The 26,942-nt window shown below is 35.2% G+C and overlaps 1 protein-coding gene across 1 annotated transcript in view; it reads left to right on the top strand.

Moving 5' to 3' along the window:
- heca (headcase) overlaps positions 1-26,942 on the top strand; it is a 65,437-nt gene that overhangs the window by 299 nt on the left and 38,196 nt on the right. The window contains exon 2 of the mRNA XM_068345309.1: positions 16,996-17,089. The gene's annotated coding sequence lies outside the window, so the exon portion shown is untranslated. The remainder of the gene's footprint in view (positions 1-16,995; positions 17,090-26,942) is intronic.

The following is a 26,942-nucleotide window of genomic DNA, read 5'->3' on the forward strand; positions in this document are numbered from 1 at the left end:
TTACCTAAATCACTTGTCAACCTTAATGCATTAACAGTGAACCTGCGAAAGAATATTCTTCAAATTCTGCTAGAGAATATCGACATGGAAAGTGCGTTTCGTCCAGCATCCAAGAGAAAATCGATTTTTTTTTTCAAGCCAGCTGGGCTCCTAAAGTCATCATACCTTAAGATCGAGAATCCAATCACTCTTATAACTAAGATGTAACTTACTTGTTTCCCACGATTTTATATACGTATATACATTGTTTTATGGCTTACAAAAATATATAAAATTGTAAAAACACTCTTGAGATATATAGAGACAGATATGCTAAGAATGGTATGACGCAGTTATTCTCGGTAGAGCCTGCATACTCTTGCTCTCCCAGCTGCTCAGAGGTCATAGGGAACTCGAATGGATTAAGAAAATAATTTCCGAATATAAGATGCGATATGTTTTTCTAGCTGATATCACTTGACTTCCTTTTTCATTAAGGAAAGGCTATTTAATTTAATTTTTGTTTTTTTCTTTGGGTGGCGGATTAGGTGGAAATTAAATTCCATCGTATTTAGCAAGCCATAATATTACGCTTTACCATAAGTATATATTTTCAATGCTCCCGCATCTACAGTTCTCGTGCTACTGGAACTATGAATAATAATCTCCGAAAATTATTATTATTTTTTTTTAATACCAGTGGATTAAAAATATATGAGCCTTCAGAACATTATGGAAAATATTTTAACTAAAACTTACTAATAATGTTGTTCCATACTACCTGCCAATCCAATATGGTCCCTTGTCATAACCCCCCCTCCCCTAACATCACTCTTATCCCCCCCCCCTCTGTTCTGGATTATTCTCGACTACACCGCTCGCTCGCTCACCTCCCCCCCCCCCCCCCACCTCTCACTCACCTCCCCCCCTCTCTAAAAGTTACATTGATTATGCAATTCTCAACCTTTAAGATGACTGGCGTCTTATTCTTATTGTTATTCAAGCAGGCAAAGTATTTATATAATCCCCTACCAACGCTTGGTTAATATCAAATGCATGCAAAGTTTATCTGTGATTTGCTGTGAATTCATCAATCAACGAATATAAGCCTCAGGAAAGGAAAAATATCGACCAGCTGTTCTTCGGTGTCCTGAACAATCTTGTTTCGAACAATTGATGTGATTGAACATGAATAAACGAGATAGAAATGCGATGTGTAATCTTGATTCTTCATTGCCAAAAATTGAACGCTGACTGTAATAGTTCTTAAAAGGAAAAAAGTTAGCGTTTTAATCTAATTCACATTTCGATATATGAGAAGAGGAAAAATTAAATGGCCACGTCCTTCCTAGAGTTCCATTTGCAAGTTCTGTGAAATCGATATCACCTTAGAGTTACGAAATATGACGGGGCTAGGTGAAGGAACCCACAGGTTTTGATAAACCACCTGTGATCCAAATAGCATTTATCGCCTGCGGTACAAATAGATTTATCACCTGCGGTACAAATAGATTAGACGTTGATATTTCGAATTGCATATATATCTAAATCTTCCAGAAAACTCCCAGAAAAGAAATGTGTACCGTATAAGAAGTTATTTTGATATTATTTTGAAAGTTTTGTAGGCAAAGCGAGATAACTAAAAAAATACGCAAGTCATTGAAAAAATAGATTTGACGTTGATTTTTCTTATGACGTTGATTTTTCTTATGACATTAATTTTTATATCTGCCAGAAAAGAAGTGTGTACCATATAAGAGGATATTTTGATATTATTTTGTAAGGTTTATGGGCAAAGCGAGACCCCTGAATGTTACTTAATTATTTTTCTAATAAAAAAAATAAATAAATAATTCCTTTTTTTTTTTTTTTTGTAAAAGATGGATTTCTTGGAGCGCCTGTCTCCCATTGATACAAGGCATTCATACTAACCCCTTAACCAGGCTGTGCCATAGTAGTAATATTATATTTTTCTCCCTTCAAATAAGAGGCTTTTAAGTAGCACTTTTTTTTTTGTTTTTGCTGAAATTTATGTAATTTAGGTGTCATGAGCCTTTACAGTAGCTGACATGCAGGGATTTAGTTCTTGTAATATGGGGGGGGGGGTTTACTAAGGAAATAACTTTTATATCAAGTCTTAAGAGAAAAAGTAATGTGTAACTAACTTGTTTCAACTTGCGTGTCAGAACCCGAAATTGGGTTGAAAGTCAATATTGAAAATATCTCTCTCTGAGGATGAAAGTCAGCTGTGAAAATTTCTCTCCCTTGGGTTGAAAGTCAATTTTGAAAATTTTTCTCCCTTGGGATGGAAGTCAGTTTTGAAATTTTCTCTCCCTTGGGTTGAAAGTTAATTTTGAAAATCTTTCTCTCTTGGGATGAAAGTCAATTTTGAAAATCTTTCTCTCTTGGGATGAAAGTCAATTTTGAAAATTTTTCTCCCTTGGGATGGAAGTCAGTTTTGAAATTTTCTCTTCCTTGGGTTGAAAGTTAATTTTGAAAATCTTTCTCTCTTGAGATGAAAGTCAATTTTGAAAATTTCTCTCCTTGGGTTGAGTCAATTTTGAAAATCTTTCTCTCTTGGGATGAAAGTCAATTTTGAAAATATCTCTCCTTGGGTTGAAAGTCAATTTTGAAAATTTCTCTCCCTTGGGATGAAAGTCAATTATGAAAATTTTTCTCCCTTGGGATGAAAGTCAATTTTGAAAATTTCTCTCCCATGGGTTGAAAGTCAATTTTCATAAAATTGTCACTCTCTCGGGTTGGAAGAATTTTTTTTATATATTCTCATGCCATTTTTTTTTTAATAGTAGTTCAAATTCAACTTCGACACCATTATATATTTTGTGCCCTTTTTCTTTGCTGATCATCTCTTTAAGTATCTTTTGCTACAGGTATCACTACTATTAACGGAATCTTACAGCCTTTTTTTTACTTTAAAAAAAAGGTTTTTAGGATCTTGATGATGAAGGGATTGTGACAGGGTGTGAAAAAGACAGGAGTATTCCGAACCTTAGAGTAAGTCGAGTTACAAGTTTGAATTCAGAGGGTGTGCCGTGACCAGCCATTGGCCGAAGAATATCTTATGCTTTGCTGAGGTGGGACTAGAGACATTTTCTCATGGGTTATAACTCTCCCATTGTAGGTCGGTCTTTACCTCGGAGGAAAATACAATCTATCTCGTAATATTATTATGTAACCATTGTTTTGATTATTTCATTTAAAAAAAAAAAAATGACAGAACGCTTGTGAAGAAATACTTTATGTAAATTTTCACGTCTATAGCAGACATTTTTTTCTTTTACTTACATTGTAAATTTTTGTCTCGAGCAGACATTTTTTATATTTTCAAGTCGAAATATAATGTTTATTCTAACTGAAATCCAAAGGAGAATTTAATTTCTGTCCCCATATCTTGTATTCTTGTGTATTTTTAAATCACTGTGGTACATCTGTGTTACACGTCAGTAAATGTTGAAATATAATTGTTAAACGAAACACCACTAATGTATACTGAGTGGCAAGCTAAACGGACTCTTGTGGAACAGTATTGAAACATGCTAACCAGAAAATAGGTGAATAACACTTTATCATTGTAAGATTTCTTTTTTCCATCATATTTTGTACACTGGTGAATGAATGGAAGCCTGGTACTGGTGTATGATGATTTAGTGCCCAATATTAAGTATGTCTGTGTGCTCATGGAATTAAAGGAAGAAAGATATGTTATTGTACATTGGCACTTCTGGTCGTAAGATTTCTATTTGATAGACGAAAAGTATAGAATATAATGACAGTTGGCTGGAAAGTGTTATAGAAATAGGCACAGTAGAGTAGCTCTTTTCTTGAATTATTAATAAAAAAAAAAAAAAAAATAAGAGATTAGAGGTCGGCATATGTCATTAATGAGTCTTGATAATGACCAACGATCTCATCTATAACATTGAAGAAGTAATGATTGAATGTACGGGGAGTGGTGGTATATAGGGTCCTGTTCCTGAGGATGATAGAAGAACATACTTTTCTGGGCAGGCAATGTATTGGTCCGACTTTTTAGTTTATGTTCTTAAAAAGGAGGCTTGTAATAGTGCAATATACAGTGGTTTCAGGGGGGACTGGTGATATCTAGGGACCTGTTCCTTACGATGATAGAAGAACGTATTTTTAGCTAACATCCGTATGAGAGAGGCTTGTAGTAAGTGCAATATATAGTAGTTTCAAGGGACTGGTGGTATCCTTTTCCTGAGGGTGATCTAGAAAAAAATATACTCTAATAGGTAGGCAATGTATTGTCCCGACTTCTTAGCTTACATCCAAAAAGGGAAACTTGTAATAAGTGCAGTAATAATATTTTTTTCAGCTTACATCCATAAACGGGAGGCTTGTAATAGTGCAATATACAGCATTGCATTTTTTAGCTAATAAAAAAGTTGGATGAAAGACGAATGAAGGCGGTTAGTTAACCATGGTAGGGAATAGTTTTGTGAAATCATAAACTGTTTTCTGACACCCGTTTAGCTGGTTTTCGAGTTGCATATTGTTCGAGTGGTATTCATTAAAAACTAAAATATTTAAAGTAATGGAAAGCTTGGCCGTTAAATATGTTACTATTGTCCCATAAGTGTGTTTTCTTATCACAGTGATTTCATATATTCATGCTGGAATTGATTTGAAATGCTGTATAGTGATTATAGCAAGATATGAATTTACAAACTATATATTTATACATATGACATGCTGATTGACATGATGGAAGGGTATACTTTTTCCCGAAAGAGGAACCTTTCCAGAATAAAAGAAGATATAATAAAAGAAAGAATCATTTCAAGCACTGGTAGTTTCATTCATTTGATTCAGACTCCCAATACAATTCATGGACTGTCTCTTCTGTATGATTTGAGAGATGTTGCTCAGATGACTTTGAATAATTTGCTGATCATTTCTGGTTTCCAAAATGTTAATTAATTTGAAAGTAAAAGTTGATTATATATGTTTCCCTTATATAAATGGGGCCCCGGTAAGTTAAGAGTAAATTTGCTGATCATTTCTGGTTTTCAAAATGTTCATAACTTTCAAAGTGAAAGTTAATTATATACAGTAATTTATATGTTGGAGTATATCAAAACGAGAGAAAAAAAAGTCTACGGGAACATCACATACGAAACAGGGTGCAGGTACTAACTATAACTAAGCCAGTGTGTGACACTCGAGTTTAGGCAATTTCATGAACAATTTCAACTTCTAATAATTACATGAATTCTTTATCATTTGAGATTTAGAGTTCCAGTTATAATAATTCAATTTCAATATCACATAAAACGATGATATATGAACCCGTCAAAAGTAATATATATACTGTCGGCTATTTACTACTAAAGGGCGTTGATATACTGTTGCTCTTATTCAATTTCACACACTGCTACTACTAAATGGCACTGTATATACTGTTGTCAATTTCACACTACTACTAAATGGCGCTGTATATACTGTTGCTCTTATTCAATTTCACACATTGCTACTACTACTAAATGGCGCTGTATATACTGTTGCTCTTATTCAATTTCACACTACTACTACTACTAAATGGCGCTGTATATACTGTTACTCTTATGCAATTTTATGCAATTTCACAAGTGTATGCACAATCTGGGAAATTAATCGCAACCGCTTGTTCGCAATCTAAACATCCCTTTGCCCTTCCCACTTTCATTCAACCACCCCATTGTCCCTCTAATACCCCTCCCGGTGCAAATATAACCTTGAAAACCGGGCGCCTTTGTTTTGCTATATCCACCAAGGAGATTAAATGGGGTCTTCCACTATTTGCGATATTTTGATTAAACTAATCAAATTGAATCAGTTGTAACAGATACTAATTAGTTTTTGAGTGGATGCAATATTTAAAAAAAAATAAATAAATAAAATAAAAAAAATAAATAATAATGCGAGTTATGCATGTACATACTTGCAGAGGCTTCAGTAGCGTTGGCAACACTGCCTTCGTAAAGCACCTCGCCCACTGAAGCTGCGTCAGAAATCTACCATGATTTTAAAATTAATTTGAACCGGTTTTTTTTCCCACTATCTTTTGCGTTTCCTTGTTAGAATTGCTAATGTAGAAACTGATTAGAGTTATTTAAGTGTTTGAAATAACTTAACCGAACCTTAATGCAGTAGTCCCCTAAATGCTTAACTCCTAGATAAATAACTGCAGCTTACTTATATACTTTCTACCATAGGCACAGTGTAATTCATAACTCACAGGAGCCTAATATCAAAGATCATAAAATTTACAGCGTTAGTAACACTGCAACAGGCCCTCTTTTGACGAGGGAACGTGACGTTGACAACACTGCTCGGTCGCTCAAGGTGACTTTGAATATAGTTCCAGATGTTACCCATGTGCAACAGTTTAATATTAACCCCCCCCCCCCTTTTTAAGCTTATTACAGTCATTATTTATCGAAAGGCTTCAAGGGTACTATTATGGAATTATTATTACATCTTTTAAAAGAAATTAAAGGGTGAATTTTATTAAAAGAAATTCAGCAATGCACTTGTTTTCTTTTGAATGTTGGCACCCCTGGTGTTTTGTTTACTTGGACGGATGCCAGAACCAAGAGTTGCCAGATAGTATTTTGTCATTATAATTTTTTTTATGCACAGAGAATGCATCGTTGTCATTATAATAATAACTGTTGAAAGCAGTTTTTTTCGTTCTTAAGCATAAGCAAGATTATTGTATTTCAAATTTACATAACTTGCAGCAGCTGATATTAAGTTAGATAAAAATAACTTGGTAATTTGAAGTGAACTTATAACTTCGGAATTAGAAGTGACCTTACTGTAACCTCAGAATTTGGATGTGAACATAGATTCATTTACATTTAAGTAATTTCTAATGGAATTATACGAGGAAAGAAAAAAATATTGGGATTGAGTAAAATTGGTGAATTTTATTAGAGAAAACCAAGTTAATTGAGGGGTTGCTTGGTTGATAAAATATTTGACGATACGACAAAGTTAATAAAAATAATCTTAATTGCTCAACTATATGACGTTACAGTTAAGTGTATCTTCACATATAATATCACCTATATAGTCTTAAATGAAGTTTTATGCTATGCAAGTGCATATCTGCATTCATTCATTCATCTATTTATTTCCTTATTTCCCTTTCCTCACTGGGCTATTTTTCCCTGTTGGAGCCCCTGGGCTTATAGCATCTTGCTTTTCCAACTAGGGTTGTAGCTTGGATAGTAATAATAATAATAATAATACATTCCATCACTGCCTAACAATAATAATGGACTTAAAATGAGTAGTATGAGGATGTTAATATCCCAATTGATAAAATGAAAATGCACGTGAATAAAACCGATATTTGGTTGCGGGCTGCTCTATCTACATACCCTCTCTCTCTCTCTCTCTCTCTCTCTCTCTCTCTCTCTTGGGTAATGGGAAACGGTCATGGGATAAAAGCAGTTAAGACTTATCTATTAAAGTCCAATAACTGGAATTATATAAAAAAAAAGTCACTATGATTTACGGTTTTCTCTTTTATTGGGAAATATATATTTACAATTCTTACATTTTATATTATAGAAACATCATCATGTATTTACACGAATACATTTTGGAATTGAAATATTCACAGTTACCCTTTTTTTTACTATTACGGCTTTCCAATAGAGAAATAGGAATTTATATTTCATCCCTGGATAAGCTTTACTACTAAAAATCTATTTTTGAACAAGTTTTAATCTTCATATAAAAATATCTGGTAAAAATGATTGAAAACCAGTTTACTTTTATTCCTCTCACAGTTTTTGTAAAAAAAAAAAAAAAAAAAAAAAAAAAAAAAAAAAAAAAAACTACAGTACACGTGACATCCAACTGGGCAGATGAACACGATTAATCAAATGCTTTTTCTCGTGCATCACGATTAAAGGGACCACCAGCCTATGAATAGGCTATAAAACATGACAAGAGTTCCATAGAACATATAAAAAAGAATATGTTTAGAACCCTTAAGGCCTAACAAGGTGTTATACTGCGTTTTTAAGGCCTTGTTAGTCTAAAAGATATAGTCCTTTAGAGTTTGAAAAGTTTGTCTTGGCACAATGGCGTATCAGGGAAAATGCTACGTTTATTATGAAATAAAAGAGAATGTGCCAACGTATAGAGAACTTGTCATTGAACTATTTCTTTCCTATATTTTATTATGCTTTTATTGGGTTTCCCCCTCTTGTTTTGATATGACCGTACTGGTTTTATTCTAGGAATAAGTCCATTGGTATTATCAATAACAGTGATAGTCGGTTATGTAACTTTTTTTCTCTCTCTCTCTCTCTCTCTCTCTCTCTCTCTCTCTCTCTCTCTCAGAAATACATGGTTTAAAGTGGACTTGAAAAAAAAAAGAAAAAAAAAAACAGTCAATATCCCATATGGAAATAATTTAGCACAAAATAGTAAAAACTACTGTATATATATATATATATATATATAACATATATACATATGTATATATATATAATATATATATACATATATACATATGTATATATATATATATATACATATATTATATATACATATGATATATTATATACACACATATATATATATATATATAAATACACACACTCACACTCATATATATATATATATACATCATCGTATATTTACACGAATATCTTTTTATCTAGCATAGCCATACTGTATTTACAATTGCAAATTTTTCCTATTTAGTATTTTCCTTATGCGAAAAGTTTGACGGAGGTCTATCTCCCTCATGTAACATTTATGAACTGCAATGTATTCGTCTATCTCCCTCATGTAACATTTATGAACTGCAATGTATTGATCCGTGTTAAGCAGTATGAATACGTTAATATAACCTGCTGTACTTTTAATTCAACTTTCATGTAAAGCCTCGCGCTTTTGAGAGGGGAGAAGGGGCGTGAGGCAAAACATCCATTGATCAGAGAGGAATTGGAATATTTTTTCTTTTATTGGAGGATGTAATGGCCGCGTGCCAAAAGACTAGGAATGAAGGCTTGGAATGAAAACTAGGAATGAAGCCTAGGATTGAAGACTAGGAATGAAGACTTGGAATGAAGATTCTTTGTAAAGGAATGTTGTATGGGAGAACCATAACATTTTCCTTATAACACAGGATTGGGTATGAAATTATCTCTCTCTCTCTCTCTCTCTCTCTCTCTCTCTCTTCATACATAAATAACGTAACAAGAGCCGTCGCTGTCTATACCAAGAACCAGTTGGAAAATCGACACCTGAATCCACCACCAGACTTGCAACCAGGTCCCTCTTCCACACGTACATGGTGGTGCTGCTGCTGCTTCTGTGCTGTTACTGCATCCGTGAACATGCGAGAGACATACACAAGGAGGTGGAAATAATGCAACCTGGCAGAAGAGGAGTTTACGGGGGAAAGTGAAAAGAATAGCGAGGCATTTAGATAGAAATAAAGTGGACCTACCACGTCACCTCTGACGATTTCTTCACGTATGTACTAAAACGGGTACAATAGTGACTATTGTTGAAGGAAGATAATAGCCAACTTAACCCCATTTCTCTATTGAGCTTGTATAACAAGTCGAGAATCTCTCTATATCTCTCTCAAGAGATTCATTAAATATACCCTACCTATATCTCTCGCAACCATATCGCAACAGGATTCCCCAAACCACGATTTGAATTTTCTTTCACCAAATGATATTTCCTCCTACCACCCCTCTACACACTTTTCTCCTTTCTATGCCATCTACCTAAAACGCCCTTCTCTCTCTCTCTCTCTCTCTCTCTCTCTCTCTCTCTCTCTCTCTCCGACATCATCATCGCTTTACGAGAAGGGGAAAGGGGATAAACCATTATGATGGGGTTAGAAGTTATGGGGGAAATATGTAGGAGCGAAATAAAAGCTCTGGGAGAAAGGCAAGGGGGTATGGGGGGGGGGGTACTCCCCCACCCTGAAAATGATGAGATGCTTTACTCTGGGGTGGCCTCCTGTGAGATGTCATAAAATGCCCTAAATTAGGGAGGAGGAATTCCGAGAAAAGGGGGTGATTTTCGAGAGCACCCGATATATAAAAAAACCTAATTTAATTATTTGGAAAGTGGCTATGTGAAGCATTCCGAGAGCAGGAGGAGAAGTATCCATTAGTACTTTAAGGTAGATTCAAGTATATTTTTGCATATGATAAGAGTTCGTCTTAAGTTGACTTGTGTCAGATAAGAGCGACCAGTTACAACCATCTTTTTTTTTTTCTTTTTTTTTTAATATTTCAAAGGATAGTTCTTTTTTTAGTATACTAACCCTACACGAGCTAGTTTTAGCATGCTAATCCTATTTAAAAATACTGAAGAATAGTCTCTATATTGGAGATATAGATTGCTCAGGAGTGTTAAAGTCATTTTACAATATCTCCAATTTGCAATATGTCACACTTTCGTGATCCTTCAAGATTGAAGAAAAAGCCTCGGGAACTATAGAAAAAGAGGCAAATAAAATATGGTTTAGTTTATAACTAAAATATGCCAATGATGAATGAGCATGTGAAAAAATGATTACGTATTATTAAAAAGGTTTATAGGAGTGACCAGATTCTAACTATATGCAATGAAGAAGATGAAAGATCTCGTCCACTTGAAGGTTAAGTGGATGATGATGTGAATGTGGGATAAGGCTCTCAAGTATTATTAGACCAAATCGCATTGGCTGTAAGTCTGGCCTATAGAAAGCTCTTCAATTTTTTTTTTTTTTTTTGTATTACTGTACTTGAAATACTAAGTAGAGAGGGCAATTGCTGTTAGTGTAACCTAGGGTCTTTTCCAATGACAGGAAATAAAGGTTGTTGACGAATACAATATAATCATATTATTATTACTATCCAAGCTACAACCCTAGTTGGAAAAAGCAAGATGCTATAAGCCCAGGGGCTCCAACAGGGAAAAATAGCCCAGTGAGGAAAAGAAATAACGAAATAAATAAATGAAGAGAACAAATTAACAATAAATCATTCTAAAAAAAGTAACAACGTCAAAACAGACAACATTGTGAATACAGAAAGTTGCTTTCTTATCCCAAGGAAAAATATAACAAGAGGTTAAATCTCTTTGATATTCACTGGTAAAGAAATCAATTAAAACCTACCATGTATCCCCACCTAAATATGGGTTGAAGAGGGACATACTTCACCACTGAATGTGTTCGCCACTAAGAGCGAATTACTTGGCATATGCAACAGGACTATTCATGCTACTAAATGGCCCCTCTTAGATGTTGGGAGAGCTGCTATTCCGAGAGGAGCCCTCGGGGTAATGGGGTCCCCGGATCCTTAAATAAAACGTCCCCCCACCAGAATTTGAAACATGTTTCTGACGTGGTTCGGGACCTTAATTGACCCTACGGGAAGAGGAAGGAATAGTTTGGCCTGGGCCGCGCCACCGATGGCATAACAATTGCAATAAATATTAATTGCTATCATCTATGGGAGGAGAGTAACTGTAATTTAGCATGGGGCTATTTTAGACAAATGTGCAGCACAAATTGGAACACACGGCCTTCGTGTAGTTCCGTCCAACGAGGGAATTCGGAGTGTTGGGTTGTGGAAGCGTGTAAATCTTGTGTAACCTAATAACGCAGGAGAGGCCATATCATATATTAAATGTGAATTTACACGTTCGAACGCGGTTCGACAGACAAGTGTTTGAAGTGATGTTCGAACTTGTGAACGGGGTATTTGGTTGTCGAACACGTTCGTCAAACAGTTCGAAGAAAGTCTGTTCTCATCTGACTTTTGTGGGCGGGGCTTCATTGTCCACAAACCTTATGCATTAGTGAGACTCCACTTCTTCGAACTGTTTGACAAGTAGGTTCGACAACCGAATTCGACGAACCATTAGACCGTGCAAACACCGCTTTACATTATACATCTATGGAAGCCCTGTTGGCGTGAGGAATTTCTCGGAGAGAGAAATCATATTTTCCTACGTTTGCACAATATTATGTTTTAGATTGAACGGCTTTCATCAGTCAGACGCGAATAGAAATCTTATAGGACAAAATAATGCTTTGGAAGTTACGCCTTGGCACCGAGTGTGTGTGTGTGTGTGTGTGTGTGTCCAGCCCCAATTCTGTGAATACAATACAATGTTATTCCGATCCATCAAACACCACTGACGTATGAAAAGAAATAATCGGCGCCTTTGAAATGAAATATGCCCTTGAATCATGTCCTTCGGCTCTTGGAGTTGCAAGGACATCGTTTGAGATGAATATAAGACCGTGATGCGTTTAAAATCTATAGTTATGCTCAGAGATTACATATAGATGAAGAATTAAAAATATCAAATATCCTCTATCTAGAAGTTGATTATTGGATTGAGGAAGGGTTATAAGCTTTATATTAGTTGATGGTTAGTGTTACTGAGATAAATGCCTTAGTTCCACTAGTAGTTGATAGTTCTATATATAAATATACAGTATATATATATATATATATATATATATATTTCTTATTTGGAATTGGTTAAAACCACTGGAAGCTAACGTAAATCAACTTAACCAATAAACAAAAACAAAAAAACTTCGAAGCGATGCTTACATTAGATTTGCATAATGTCAGCATGAATTTAAGCGGATATTTTTTTTTCTTTTTTTTTTTCTTTTTTTGTGGGGGTTGGCAATTCCGATTGACATTTTAGATTTTGCCCTTCCGAAGCCAAAAATCAAACTAAAGGTTACAGGAAATGAGTATTGAATTAAAACGTCCCTGTATTACAGGGATGAGCATTGAACCAAAACCAACTCTACATTGCAATGAATATCTTATGACCTAAAAACCCCAGAAACTGAAATCTAACATTTTCTAACAAATATTGCAGTCGAGCTCACGACCCGAGTAAAGCCGTGAAAAAAAAACCCCACAGGATTTGAGTATTGAATTAAAAACGTCTCTGTATTACAGGGATGAGCATTGAACCAAAACCAACTCTACATTGCATTGAATATCTTATGACCTAAAAACCACAGAAACTTGAATCTAACATTATTTAACAAATATTGCAGCCGAGCTCACGACCCGAGTAAAAAAAAAAAGAAAAAAAAAAACAGGATTTCTTTGCATGTAAAAAGAAAGAAAGGAAAGCTACATATCCGTAAGTTTGCTAGGGATGGATTGCCAGAGAGAGCAGGGTTGCCAGGTTTTCCAAATGAGAAAAGGCCAACGTCTGATCAACTGCAGCTTTAAAAGGCCAACCTAATAGTAGAAAAAGGTCGGAGATATAGCATTAAAGGCTAACCAATTTATAAAAAAAGGCCAAATTTAGGTATCTAGCGCGAAAAAGACCAAATTTTGAGTTTTTTGGCCGGAAAAAAGGCCAACCTGGCAACCCTGAGAGAGAGACCACAGCTGTAGCTCTGGTCTAAAAATAAGTCCCAATGAAGGAGGTGCGGTGGAGGGGGTGGGGGGAGGGGTGGGGGGGGGGGAGAGGTAGTTCGGGGCTTGCAGTCGTGGATGGGTAGGGGGTTATTGGTAACCAACTGCCCACGCAACTTGCCAGCCCTTGACGTCATTGCTCTCTCTCTCTCTCTCTCTCTCTCTCTCTCTCTCTCTCTTCGATTTTTGTGATCGTTCTTTTGCTCATGACTTGCCCATGGCAGGTTTCCGTCAAGGACAGCTGCGTTTGTGTATGTGTATGTGTGTGTATGTATGTGTGTATTTATGTATATATATATACAGTATATATATATATATATATATATACACACACATATATATATATAATATATATATACATATATATACATACATATATATATATATATATATATACACACATACGTAACATACATACATATACTGTATATAATTATACTGTATATACATACGTAACCTACATACATATACTGTATGTAACTATATATACATACGTGACATACATACATACTGTATATAACCTTTCAGAGTCGTGATACTTTAACCTAGTAGTGAAAGGGTTTGCGTTTCATCATGATCGGCACATCTACTGGCTACTAGTGCCGCCCATACTAAGTTGGTTTGTTGTGAGCGATCAGACGAAATTCTCCCACCATCACCAATCCGTACTAATGAAAACTGGCCAAACCCCAGGCATGGGTTGACATGTCTGAGGCCTTTGTTCTGTAATGGGCTAGAAACGGCTGCATTTGTTAGTGTATACATACATACAGGTACATAGTGTGTGTATTACATAAGCATATTATTATTACTATTATTATTATTATTACTAGCCAAGCTACAACCCTAGTTGGAAAAGCAAGAGGCTATAAGCCCAAGGGCTCCAACAGGGAAAAATAGCCCCGCGAGGAAAGGAAATAAGGAAAAAATAAATGATCCGAATAAATATATCATTCTAAAAACAGTAACAGCGTGAAAACAGATATGTCCAATGTAAACTATTTATAACGTCAAAAACAGATATGTCATATATAAACTATAAAAAAAACTCATGTCAGCCTGGTCAACATAAAAACCTTTGCTCCAACTTTGAACTTTTGAAGTTCCCATTACATAATTCATTCACTTTAAATCTGTTTTTATGATTATGTGGTAATTCTTTATGCACAAGATAGTCTATATCTTTACAAGCGACCAAGAAATTCAGAAACCTTGACAGCTTACTCATGAATGTTTAAAGGTTATCGATTAATATACAGCTTGAAATAACGTGAAACTTTCAAAGCCTTAGCAAACGTAACAGGCTCTATTTCTGGACTTATATTAAACGCAGCATAAATATAACATAAATGGCCTATACGAATAAATGGTTTTAAAAAAATACTGATGGTAGCAAAACTAGAATAAGTACTAGTACACATATCATAATAACCAGGTGCATATGAAAAAGTTTACAAAATGTGAAGGTTTAAACGTAATATATATATATATATATATACACTGTATATATATATATATATATATACACACTGTATATATATATATATATATATACTGTATATATATATATATATATATACTGTATATATATATATATATATGTGTGTGTGTGTGTGTGTGTGTAGAGTGGTCCCGTACACGTAAGAAAGTCTATATATGAGTGTAAATATTTATGGAAAACAATCGTAAAGATCAAGACGTAAAAATTGCAATGCATATAACTAAAGTAATGACAATTTTCTTTTCTTTATAAATGCTTACACAAAAAAACACAGCGTACTTTGAATATTATAATACACACAAAAGTCAATATTTACCAAGAAAAACATTGGCCCTGTTAAATGCATTCCATCTGGTGGTTGCTGAATCCCTTCATAGAGATCTAGCTCAAATTAGTGCTCGGTGAAAATTATGAGGAATGAAGTTGAATCCTAACAAAACTTCTCATTTAGTTTATTTCCTTTCCTCATTGGGGTATTTTTCCCTGTTGGATTCCTTGGGCTTAGAGCATCCTCATGCTTTTCCAACTATGGTTGTAGCTTGGCTAATAATAATAATAATAATAATAATAATAATAATAATAATAATAATAATAATAAATAATAATGAAAATAAAAAAAAAATAATAATAATAATAATAATAATAACTGAAGAGAAAATGAATGAAAATCGAATGAAGCCAGGAAATAATGTTAACCTATATTTTTGTATGATAGAAATATCAATTGTAAATAAGCAAGTGTTGAAAACACAACTAAGTCCCACTTGTGAAACCCATTATGATCTAAGACCATTACTTGGGGGAAAAAAAAAGATTTACAGTTCAATATACACGTAAACAGTATGACCACACTTACCCGGTTTCACACAATTCAGTCATCCTACATTATATAAACAGGTGTCAGAAGCAAGTGTTCAATGAAAGCGACATAACACATAAACACAGATGTTCCAGCAAATCCACGGTTACCCAGTGATGGTCGGCCCTTGCAAATAAACAACCTTAAGGCACGCGGCGAAAAAGGCGGAAATCATGAAAAACGGGAACGATAAACTTAACACACATGTTACGAAAACACATGTTACCAAGAAGCTTATAACCCTGATGGGCACACCTATAAATCTTTCATTTCTAAATGTTCAGGCCAATTTATAATAAAATTGTAATTAAACTAATCGGCGATGTTAGATATATAAAAATAATAATGGAAATAATCATAAAATTACTCGTGCGATATATATAAACTTTATGATAAAAAAACATTAACAATAATACTGAAACAAATGGGAAATTGAAATTCAGTTAACTGTACATTAATATATAGAGATAAACGAAAGAGCACTAAATAGTATAGTTAAATAGACATAAATGTTTTTGCCACTCAAAATGGGTATTTGATTTGGCCTTCCCACTGGTCATCAGAATGTATTTTTATTTTTAATACGAACTGCTATATTTCAATCAAAAAACTTACCAAATTCTCTTATTGTTTGATAATACGCTAATAATAATTTCCAAACTTTGTCTATCTGATTTTCGATTGTGGAAATCAAGTTAATTCTGGAAAATATTAAAATTTTTTAAAAAGAATAATAACTTTTACCAATAAAACCATCATAATGTTAGGAATATTGGTTAAATTGAAATACACTCACACGCACTTTATATATATATATATATATATATATATAATATATATATATTATATATATATACATATATATATATGTATATATATATATATGTATATATAAATATATATATATATATATATATATTATATATATAAATATATATATATATATATATATATATATATATATATATATATATATTATATATATATATATATATATATGGAAGGAATGCTAATACTGTTTCCTTTAAATTTTGTTTTTGACTTAAATATAATTAATATATCAGGGAAAATTCAAGTTTTATATATATATATATATATATGTGTGTGTGTGTGTGTCTATGTGTGTGTTTGTGTGTGTGCTTGCTGTCCCAGCTCACTATGTCAATTACTAACCAACATGTTCTCTTTCTTTACAGACATGGTTCCGGAGGAGGACTGTTCGCAAGACGTTTAGACTTCAGCAGTTTCAATGCTTTACCGCGCAACAAAATCAACTCGTATCACATCAAGGTAGGGAGCAAACTCGTGTCAAAAAGAAAAAAAAAAGAATGTTGTTTTATTTTATCAATCCTATTGATATCAACTGTTCGTTTTCTTATTTTAGTTTTTGTTCCATTTTCAATTTCATGCGGTATGTGTTTTTTTATTTTATATTATCATATATTCCTTTCAGGCTAGATTAATATAGTTCACAACGCGGGTTTTCCTTTTATTCATTCATGCCACAATTAATTTTATTCATTAATTGCAAACGAGTCGAATTATATAAATCTATCGACGTCGAAGAAGATTCGAGAGCACGCGAGATCCCGGTAGGGCCGGCCGCCCATCAAGATGATGTTAAATTCTCAAGGTTAACAACCCCCGTCGTGTTATGGAAGTGATTCTTCGCATAGTGAGAAGAGAGAAAAAATAATATATCTAAAACTGACTTCGGAGCATATTTATCCTTCATTCCTTTGAATCTCAGAATGAATAGGGTTCTCCCTATATGAGCGTGAAGCTCAGAGCGTCATTTTGCAGTTAAAAAAAAAGGACATTTTAATCATGATTTTAGGAGGGTAGAGGGAATTGAAGACCTGTTATATAGGACTGAATAGACTCGCAGAGAATATAAATAAAAACAATTTTCCTTCTGGTAAATCCTTCCTTATTATATAGAGATACTGAAGTGGTGCTGCTAATATATGATGTTCCCAGTCTAATTTAGAAGTGAAGACACTGAAAGAATTTTTCATATATTAAAAAATCACAATTGTGAAACATACTTTTTTTCCAGTCTCCTTTTTTTAAAGTCGAGAGGAATTTATTACATATTTCTTTACAAATAATAAAAAAGTGCAGTCAATTATGTGATAGCAAGTGATAAAGAGAAAGATGCTAGTTAAGAGGTCATTATCTATACTGCGTCAGGAGAAAGAGATGTAGACACAGGTAGAGAGAGAGAGGCAAGTCCTAGTGAGGGTATTTTTACTTCTAGTTCGACCGAATTGTTGAAAGCTTCACTATGATGGCTAAAGTGACATTGATTTCAATATCGTACCCAGAGCTTAAATCATTAGAGCCTAATGGATCATTTTTGTTTGTATAAAATGAATGGTGAAATTCAATGGGTCCAAATTCTATTTACATGATTGTGTCCCTGATAACTTCTTTTTATTATCTCTACGGTGTAGAAAGATGTTTTGTCTTTCCACTAATGAGTTTTTTTATACATATTGAGATATATCATTAAAATATACCATTCAAATTGGTTATTTTTTTTGTTACCAACTGTGGCTTTCTGTTTTATTTGTATGATCATACCACATGACTTTAGTATGAACCTTCATGAAGGTTATCAATATTATTCATAAATTATTTATAAGTATCCAGATAGCCGTGCAGTCCAATGATATATATATAGTGTGTATTATATATATATATATATATATATATATATATATATATATATATATATATATATATATATATATATATATATATATATCATCTGGGTTTACTCTAGTTAGTGAAACCACTGCAACCATTATTTGTGAAGAAGTCCTCGCCGTAAGCCTGTCTGATCTCTTTGGATCCCGACCGCCAAAAGGACATTTGTTTTCCCTTCAGTTCCCTTTAAAGAAAGGGGGGTAAACAAACCACCTTTTGTAGCGTCCGTGCGTAGAGGTCATAATGGCTTACTTGTGGTAAGTAAATGCCAGAAAGGAATGTTTTGTGCGTGGCAATTACTGGTAACGGGAGACCCTTCGGGGTTTGTGAAAGTAGAAGGTAATACCTCTTGTTTTTATACCTGTTTAATGATTTTCTTTTTCCTTGTGTCATATTGGTTGTTGTGTTATGACCACGTGCAATGGAAGCATATTTGTTTTTTTTAATCATTTCATAAACTTTACTTCTTTGTTCTAAATTTCAATGAATACATTTAAAAGACTTTTATCCATCACTAGTTGATGGACTGAATGTCAACAAAAATACATGTCATTTAAATAGTTTTCTTCTCTTCTTGTTATTATGTTATGTGAATAAAAAAGTGGGTAATTTTATTAATATATTATAAGGGGATAAATATAAAGGGTTTTAAGGGTTTAATTTCAACATCTACTATACTCCATAGCATAGCCGTAGCATTACGTAATAATACAATCTCCAGACAGACAGACACACTCAGCAATAAAGTGGGTAGCAGACTGTTTAATAAAAATGGCAATTTGGGAAGCAATAAAGAGTAATTGGACGTTTTTTTGGTTAGCTGTTAACGGGTTAAGAGACGCCAAGACGAATAGCAATAGATGGGCATTCGACTTTTATATTTATGTCAAGAAAGAAAAGGACGGAATTTGAAAGAACAAACAAATTATATTTTCCATTGCTTAATATATTCAGGAATAAAAATATCTTCTAAGTGAAAATCATGGAAAATAATGACGAAAAAGAACGAACAAAGTATATTTCCAATGGCTCAATATATTCAAGAATATAAAATATTTTCTAAGTGAAAATTATGGAAAATAATGACGAAAAGGAACGAAAAATATATTTTCAATGGCTCAATATATTTGGAAAAAAGAACATATAATCTAAGTACCTATCCAGGTGCTTTTTCTTACGTCCCATAAGTGAACATTATGGATAAATAATGACAAAAATAACAAACATATTTTCATTGTCTCAATATATTATGGGGAAAAAAATCTTCCAAGTACCTATCCAGGTTTTTTTTTCTCATATCCCATAAGTGAAAATTATGACAAAATAATGACGAAAAAGAACGAACAAAATGTATTTTCAATATCTCAAAATAATGACAAAAAAGTATAATCTAAATACCTATCCAGGTATTTTATCTAAGTGAAAATTAATGAAAAAATACTTACGATGAAATAAATTCTTTAAATAATGTTTTGAACTTAAGTGAAAATTTGTTATGCCAACCTTCCAAGCCATGGCTAACATTAAACGCTCCTACTTTTGTGGGTGAGCGCACTTTACTGCTAAAATTCGATGTACTGGAAGTAACATGCCATAAAGTTTATACACCATCAAACTTTTTTCATTTCCAGAGCCATTTTCATCCGAAGTTTATAATTTAGTAGAACGCCAGATTAAAACCGGAACAAAATGTTCTTGCACGTGGAAATTTTATTCAATTTAGTTGAATAAATGCGTGACAAAATGAGACTTATTAGAATAACGAAGGCTTTAAAAATAAGACTTATTGTAATAACTTAGGCTTTATGAAAGAGTGCCAGTAGTGGTGTAGCCAGTGATTTTAGCCTTATATAAGGGCTCTAAACGTTGTATAGGCTGTGCAGTATTTAAAAAATAATAATAAATGTATAAATAAAAAAAATACATATACATATATATAAAGATAAAGGAAATATTAGAACAGAAAGAGAGAGACTATATATAGTATAAAAATAATAATAAATGTATAAACAAAAAAATACATATCCATATATATAAAGATAAGGGAATTATTAGAACAGCAAGAGACTATATGGTAAACAGCTCTACTGCTCTTATATGACAATAAAAAAACCAAAACCACTGTTTTCTAGTCTATCCTCACTTTCTCTCTTGCTTGGTTCCAGATGTAAATACTGGACAATTAGAGTGTTCACTTCCGCGTAAACTCGCGATTAGTGACAAAGGAAGGGGGTCATCGTATATCGCTCAATTCGGGCTGTACCTGTTTTGGGGGAACATTTCATGTCACCTGAAGGCTTAATAATGCCACATGTAATTTAATAGAACAACTTTGCGAGGTTAAAAAGGGAACGAAAAGGGGGAAATGGTGTGTCAACTCGGAGGCCTTTTATATGGTAATTTTTTAAATTACGCTTTTTTACGCTCCTGTAATTAACCTCTAGCAGTGAAATTTGTTAACAACTCGGCCCGTAGATGAAAGACTTCACAAAATAGGAAAGAAATGAGAGCACGGTCCCTTTTGCTACTAAGTTACATGTTGAAGGAGAGGGAGGGAGGGAGGGAGGAAGAGTCACCGCTCCCTTTATGGAAGTTATGATTTTTTTTTGGCGAGGGAAGGCTCCATGTTTTTATACCTACCAAGAAGAGTTGTGAAGTTTGGGAAAGAGGGAAGGGGGGGGGGGTGCAGAAGAAGGTAGAACACGTTAGTATGGCTCGATAGATAAGGTAATTGTCGTAATGGGAGAAGGTAATTAGAAGCAACCAAGCGGAGACTATTAATTGGCAAGTGATGATAACGGCAATTTCTGTGTCAAAGTTAATGAGTAGACTAGATTATAATTATGGTTAAAAGGAGATGCCTCGGAGGCTTGAGCATCGAGAGGGGGGGGGGAAGGAGGAGGGTTTATATAGGTGGCATTAACATGCAAATGAGACATGTAAATCAACTGCAAAGTTGGCTGCGGATATTGCACCCCGAGTGGTGATCGAATCCGGCTAATGAAGTTAAACGGGAAGGTGTAACCTGTGGGCAAAACTGGCGTTCTCTTTAGAAAGGTGGTATTGCCAAGGATGAAATTAATCTTATATCTGGCGTTCTCTTTAGAAAGGTGGTATTGCCAAGGATGAAATTAATCTTATATCTGGCGTTCTCTTTAGAAAGGTGGTATTGCCAAGGATGAAATTAATCTTATATCTGGCGTTCTCTTTAGAAAGGTGGTATTGCCAAGGATGAAATTAATCTTATATCTGGCGTTCTCTTTAGAAAGGTGGTATTGCCAAGGATGAAATTAATCTTATATCTGGCGTTTTCTTTAGAAAGGTGGCATTGCCAAGGATGAAATTAATTCTATATCTGGCGTTCTCTTTAGAAAGGTGGTATTGCCAAGGATGAAATTAATTCTATATCTGGCGTTCTCTTTAGAAAGGTGGTATTGCCAAGGATGAAATCAATTTTATATCTGGCGTTTTTAATTTCATGTCAGTCGTTCTCTTTAGAAAGATGGTATTGCCAAGGATGAAATTAATTTTACATCTGGCGTTCTCTTTTAGGAAGGTGGTATTGCCAAGGATAAAATTAATTTTATATTTGTCGTTCTCTTTAGAAAGGTGGTATTGCCAAGGATGAAATTAATTTGATATCTAAATTGCCATTTCAGTATCTAAATTTAGACCAGGTAGCAAAAGCGTATATACAAAGATGGCATAGCCGCCACCAGCACGTTCCCCTCACTTCCCCTTGCAAAAACGGAACAAGGGGAGATACTCAAAACAATTTTCGTATACAGATTTTGTTGCTTTGAGATCAATTCCAGTTAATGAATTTTTACATTTCCAGATACGACTGGGATGTCTCTCGTATCTGGAATGTATCTTTCCAGAGTATCTTTCCAGAATCTTTTTTTCCCCTCCGGTCCTACCTTTTAACACGAACAAAACATTTATGGAGTCATTCAGACCTAGCTTTCTTCTTAACGGGATTCGCTCTGTGAATAATGGGAAATCTACTAGCAACGCTGTTACAGCCGGAGAACAGTCCAGACGGTACCGTTTGTAGCTTTATACACCGCTTCCCTTTTCGCTTATATTTAAGTGGTTATTAAAAAAAAGTCAGAATATGGCTGGAATAAAATTCAGTTAAACGAGCACATTCTTAAGAATCAGTTGGTCGAAGGCGGTAGTTTATTGCTATATTTTTGCATTGTTGGTACACCTAACCAGAACGTGTCCCTACTCAAATTTTCGTTTGGGGTTTGAGGAGGGGGGGGGGGTTATTCAGAACATATGGAAGCCGCGTTTTGAAGGATCTGGGAGGAATAGGATTTTTATTTTATAGGGGAAGATTCTTTCTCCCGTCGTAGGCCATTAATCTGGATTCTACCTCGTGAATTTTAGAGGGGAAAAGGGGAAATAGGGGGATCTCCCACCCATACCTCCCCCTATCGGATTTCCTCCATAGGGGGTGGGGAGGGGGAAGGTTCCCTTGTGTCTCTGCCTACCGTATCGGTTAAGGCATTCCTGCCAGTCTTCATCATCTGAGATGAACTGTAATTAACTCGGCCTTACGGCTCTTTTTAAGGACCTATCAAAAAGAGAAATTTTGAACTGGATCTCGATTTAGAAGTTGTTTGATGATGTTTCGCTCGAAGGAAGATTCCTTCGCGTAGTCCCTTGACAAAAAAAAAAAAAAATAAAAATAAAAATTGCAGTGGCCGAGAGCCATAAAGAAAGAAATAGTTTGTCCTTTTTCATAAATGACAAAATAGTTGGTCCCTTTTCATAGCTTCCGGTAGTCTTGAATCCCCTCCCCCTAAAAAAAGGGATAAAGATAATAAAGGAATAATAAACTGAAAATTCCTCCTGGCTTGTATATTGGTAACGTGTTCGCCTAGCATTCGCATGGCAGCAGATCGATCCCCGCCCTCCTTGACTTTAAGCTGTTTACTGGGGAAGCCACTGCTGTGGTTAGGGCCACAGTGGGGCGGGTTGGGTTTGCCCTGCTGACGTTTTGGCGAGCATCTATTTTGATGAAACTGGATCTGAGACCAGCCATCTTTAAGATACTTTTATCAGTTCTGTTGCTTCTTCGGTTTGGTTGGAAGAGAAAACGGGAAACGCAATCCGAGTAGACCAAATGACTTAGGGTGAAAGAACAACTGAAGCTGCAGAGAGAGAGAGAGAGAGAGAGAGAGAGAGAGAGAGAGAGAGAGAGAGAGAGAGAGAAGCAGGAAGGCCGTAAAGAACAGCCTTCTACTATAAAATCTCGACTCCTGGGTGCTATCGATCAAGAGTTGAATGTTAATGATCGTCCGCTGATTTTTTGCAATTTCTCGCCTCCCCAATTTCGCGTCGCGGATCAGATTTTGTCATTGGATAAGAGGCCCTCCTCCCTCTTTGCTCTTACTAGCGTAACCCCTTTTCCTGATTCTCAACCCCTACCCCCCCTCTCTCTCTCTCTTTCTAGTTGATTTCTCGTGAGAATTAGGGATGGATGGTTTTCACTCTACTGTCAATTGAAGCATCTGTTTAACACCTGCAAAGACACGTGACAATATTCCCCTATGCTTCTTTGTATTGATATCTATATAATAATAATTATTATTACCTGAAGAGGAAAATTATCAAGATAATTTATAGTGCCCTACACTTTTCCTCTTCCCAAACATTACCTATAGCTTTTCCCTTTAAAAAGAAAAAAAAAAACGCCCATAAACCTTTTCACTATCTAAAAGAAATCCCTCAACCCAAATATGCAATTTTCGAGAGAAGATAGTTCTCCTCCTGCTGGAGTCCAGGGATCCCCACAAAGACTCTGGAGAAAAAGAGAAGAAGAAACGGAAGGAGTAGTTGGCGGTAGGCCCGTGCAGATAAAGGAAAAGGACACCGAATGGGGGTGGGGGAATAGGCCCTCTAGAAGGCGAATTTTTTTGGCACAGGCTGCATCGGTCCAAATGGAAAAAAGGGGGAAGAATAAAGGAACGACATAGGAGTAAGAGATCTCAGAGATGCCATAAGGATGGAAACACAGGAGTGGAAGGGGGGCGGGGGGGGGGGGGGGCGGTAGTTTTTCGCTGTATCCGGGAAGACTGGTCAGATCCCCAAGGGTGTTTCTCAAGGGCTCCCCATGGGTTGTGGGAAGGATGCTGCCGGGATGGAATTCGAACGGGGTAGGGAAAAGGGGGCCAGCTTGCGATTTATGATATGGCAGCAGCACTTAGGTTAGGGCTAGATCTATTAAGGGGTGAGGGGAAAAGTGAAATGAGAGAGACAGAGAGAGAGAGAAAAGGACAGAAGTGGGGGTGTATTTGATGGGCACATGTTGTATGTTGTCAAGTGTTCGCTGACTTAATGTCGGTGGTGATTCACTTCAGCCTGTCTCATTGTTTACCATCTTTTAATTTTCCTCTCTTAAGCCTATTTGCTCCTCAAGCCTATATATCCGATAACTGTTATCAACATTATACTCCCCCACCCCCCACCCCCCGGGCGATATCACCACGCTTTTTCCCTCCGTATTTCCCCTTAGAAAATGAACGACTTTAGCGTACATATTTCTTTTCTGTGACCCAGTTCTTTTAACCATTTCGTTTTCGTTTGTACATTAAACGTGCACTGAACCAAATCTTATTCCCGCTGTGAACATGTGCTGTTGCGGAAGATTAAAATGAGAACGAAGCATAATGGTTCGTCTGTGAAATGGGACTTTGAGGGTAGTCCATATCTATCAAGTGAGATGTAAAACAGCTAGCAATTGTTAGATCTGAGAATATGCAACAATTGTTACTTTGCATTTATATATTAAGCAATAGATTTACTACAGTACAGCCCTCGCAAACATATGGAAGCATTGTGGATTAAATCAAATTATACAGTTCCAAATATTACCATTATCAAATTTCTCCTCCTAAATCCGGCACATCCCACTCAACTAAATTTAAACAAATAGTAATCCCTCTATGAAATCCGACTGGAATTGATTTAAAAAAATATTAATCCCACAAGGAAATTCAACTCAAATTTATTTAAACAAATAGTAATCCCACTAAGAAATCCAACGCAAATTAATAAAAAAAAACTAAAAATCGCACCAATAAATCCGACTTAAATTGACTTAAACAAATACAAATCCCACCAAGAAATCCAACATCACCGCTCCCCCCCCCCCCACTTTTTCTTCCATGTCTGGTGGCATTCCCTTTTAGCAAGGCCGTCATTTCATCATAACATCATTATCGCCCTCGTCACTCTGTAACAGTTACAGCGGCAACCTTGATGATCCAACCCATTTTCCCCTCCAATAAAAGCATCCAATTTGGTAAAGGGCTTCCTGGTAGGCTGATAGTTTCTGCGACTAACTGCTGCTAATGGGTTGCTGATGGTAGTTAACCGGGATGTGTCCCTCTGGAGGAGTGCTGAGGAAAGGCTTCCGGGTGTTTTGCCCGAGTATTTCGGAGATAAAATCATTCGGGACATCCTTACAGATGACGTTTTTCTTTGCAATAAATTTTAGCAAACGTTTGATATCATTCGGGACATGCTTGCATATGAGGTTTTTCTTTGCAATAAATTTTAGCAAACGTTTGATATCATTCGGGACATCCTTGCAGATGACGTTTTTCTTTGCAATAAATTTTAGCAAACGTTTGATATCATTCGGGACATCCTTACAGATGAGGTTTTTCTTTGCAATAAATATTAGCAAACGTTTGCGCTCAGTGATTAGCGTGATGGATCATGAATGAGTGGACTGGTTATCAACAATTTTACTCCATCAACTGACATTGAAACATCATAAAAATGGGTGTTTTGCGATATTTCCAGTTTACGTTTTCTTGAATTAAATTAGCAAACAAGGTAAATCAATTATAAGATTATTGAAAAAATAATAATTTGGTATATAAATATCAACATAGTCTGTCAAGATACGCACAATATAATTGAAAGGTTATTCTATGGAGAAAAATATTAAAAATTTCCAGTTTTCTAATACTGTTTTTTTCAGAAAAGGATCTCATCCTAAGCCGATGATGTAAAATGTTTCTAAAATGGCGAAATTCCAGAGAATTGAAATCCTTCACTTCAATGGAAGCAAAGCCCAAAATCAACAAAAACAAACCAACCGATAAAAAAACTGGACGACTATAAAAGAGTAACATGACGAGGAAATGACATCTATCATTCGAAACCTACAAAACTACCTTTACCGAGCGAAATGGGGAAGGGGGTAGAGAGACGGACATAAGAGGAAGAATAAGAAGGAAGAGAGGAGGGATAAGAGAGAGGGGGGAGGGGTGGTGGGGAGAGACCTGAGGATGGCAACTGGTAGTTTGCGAAACATGACGAGGAGGGGACGGAGAGAGTCGTTTGTACGGCATCCGAGATTCGTAAATGTTTATGAGCCGTATCTGAATGTTGAAAATTCCCGGTGGAG

Source organism: Palaemon carinicauda, chromosome 21 (genome assembly GCF_036898095.1).
Source record: "Palaemon carinicauda isolate YSFRI2023 chromosome 21, ASM3689809v2, whole genome shotgun sequence".
NCBI classification, from domain to species: Eukaryota; Metazoa; Arthropoda; class Malacostraca; order Decapoda; family Palaemonidae; genus Palaemon; species Palaemon carinicauda.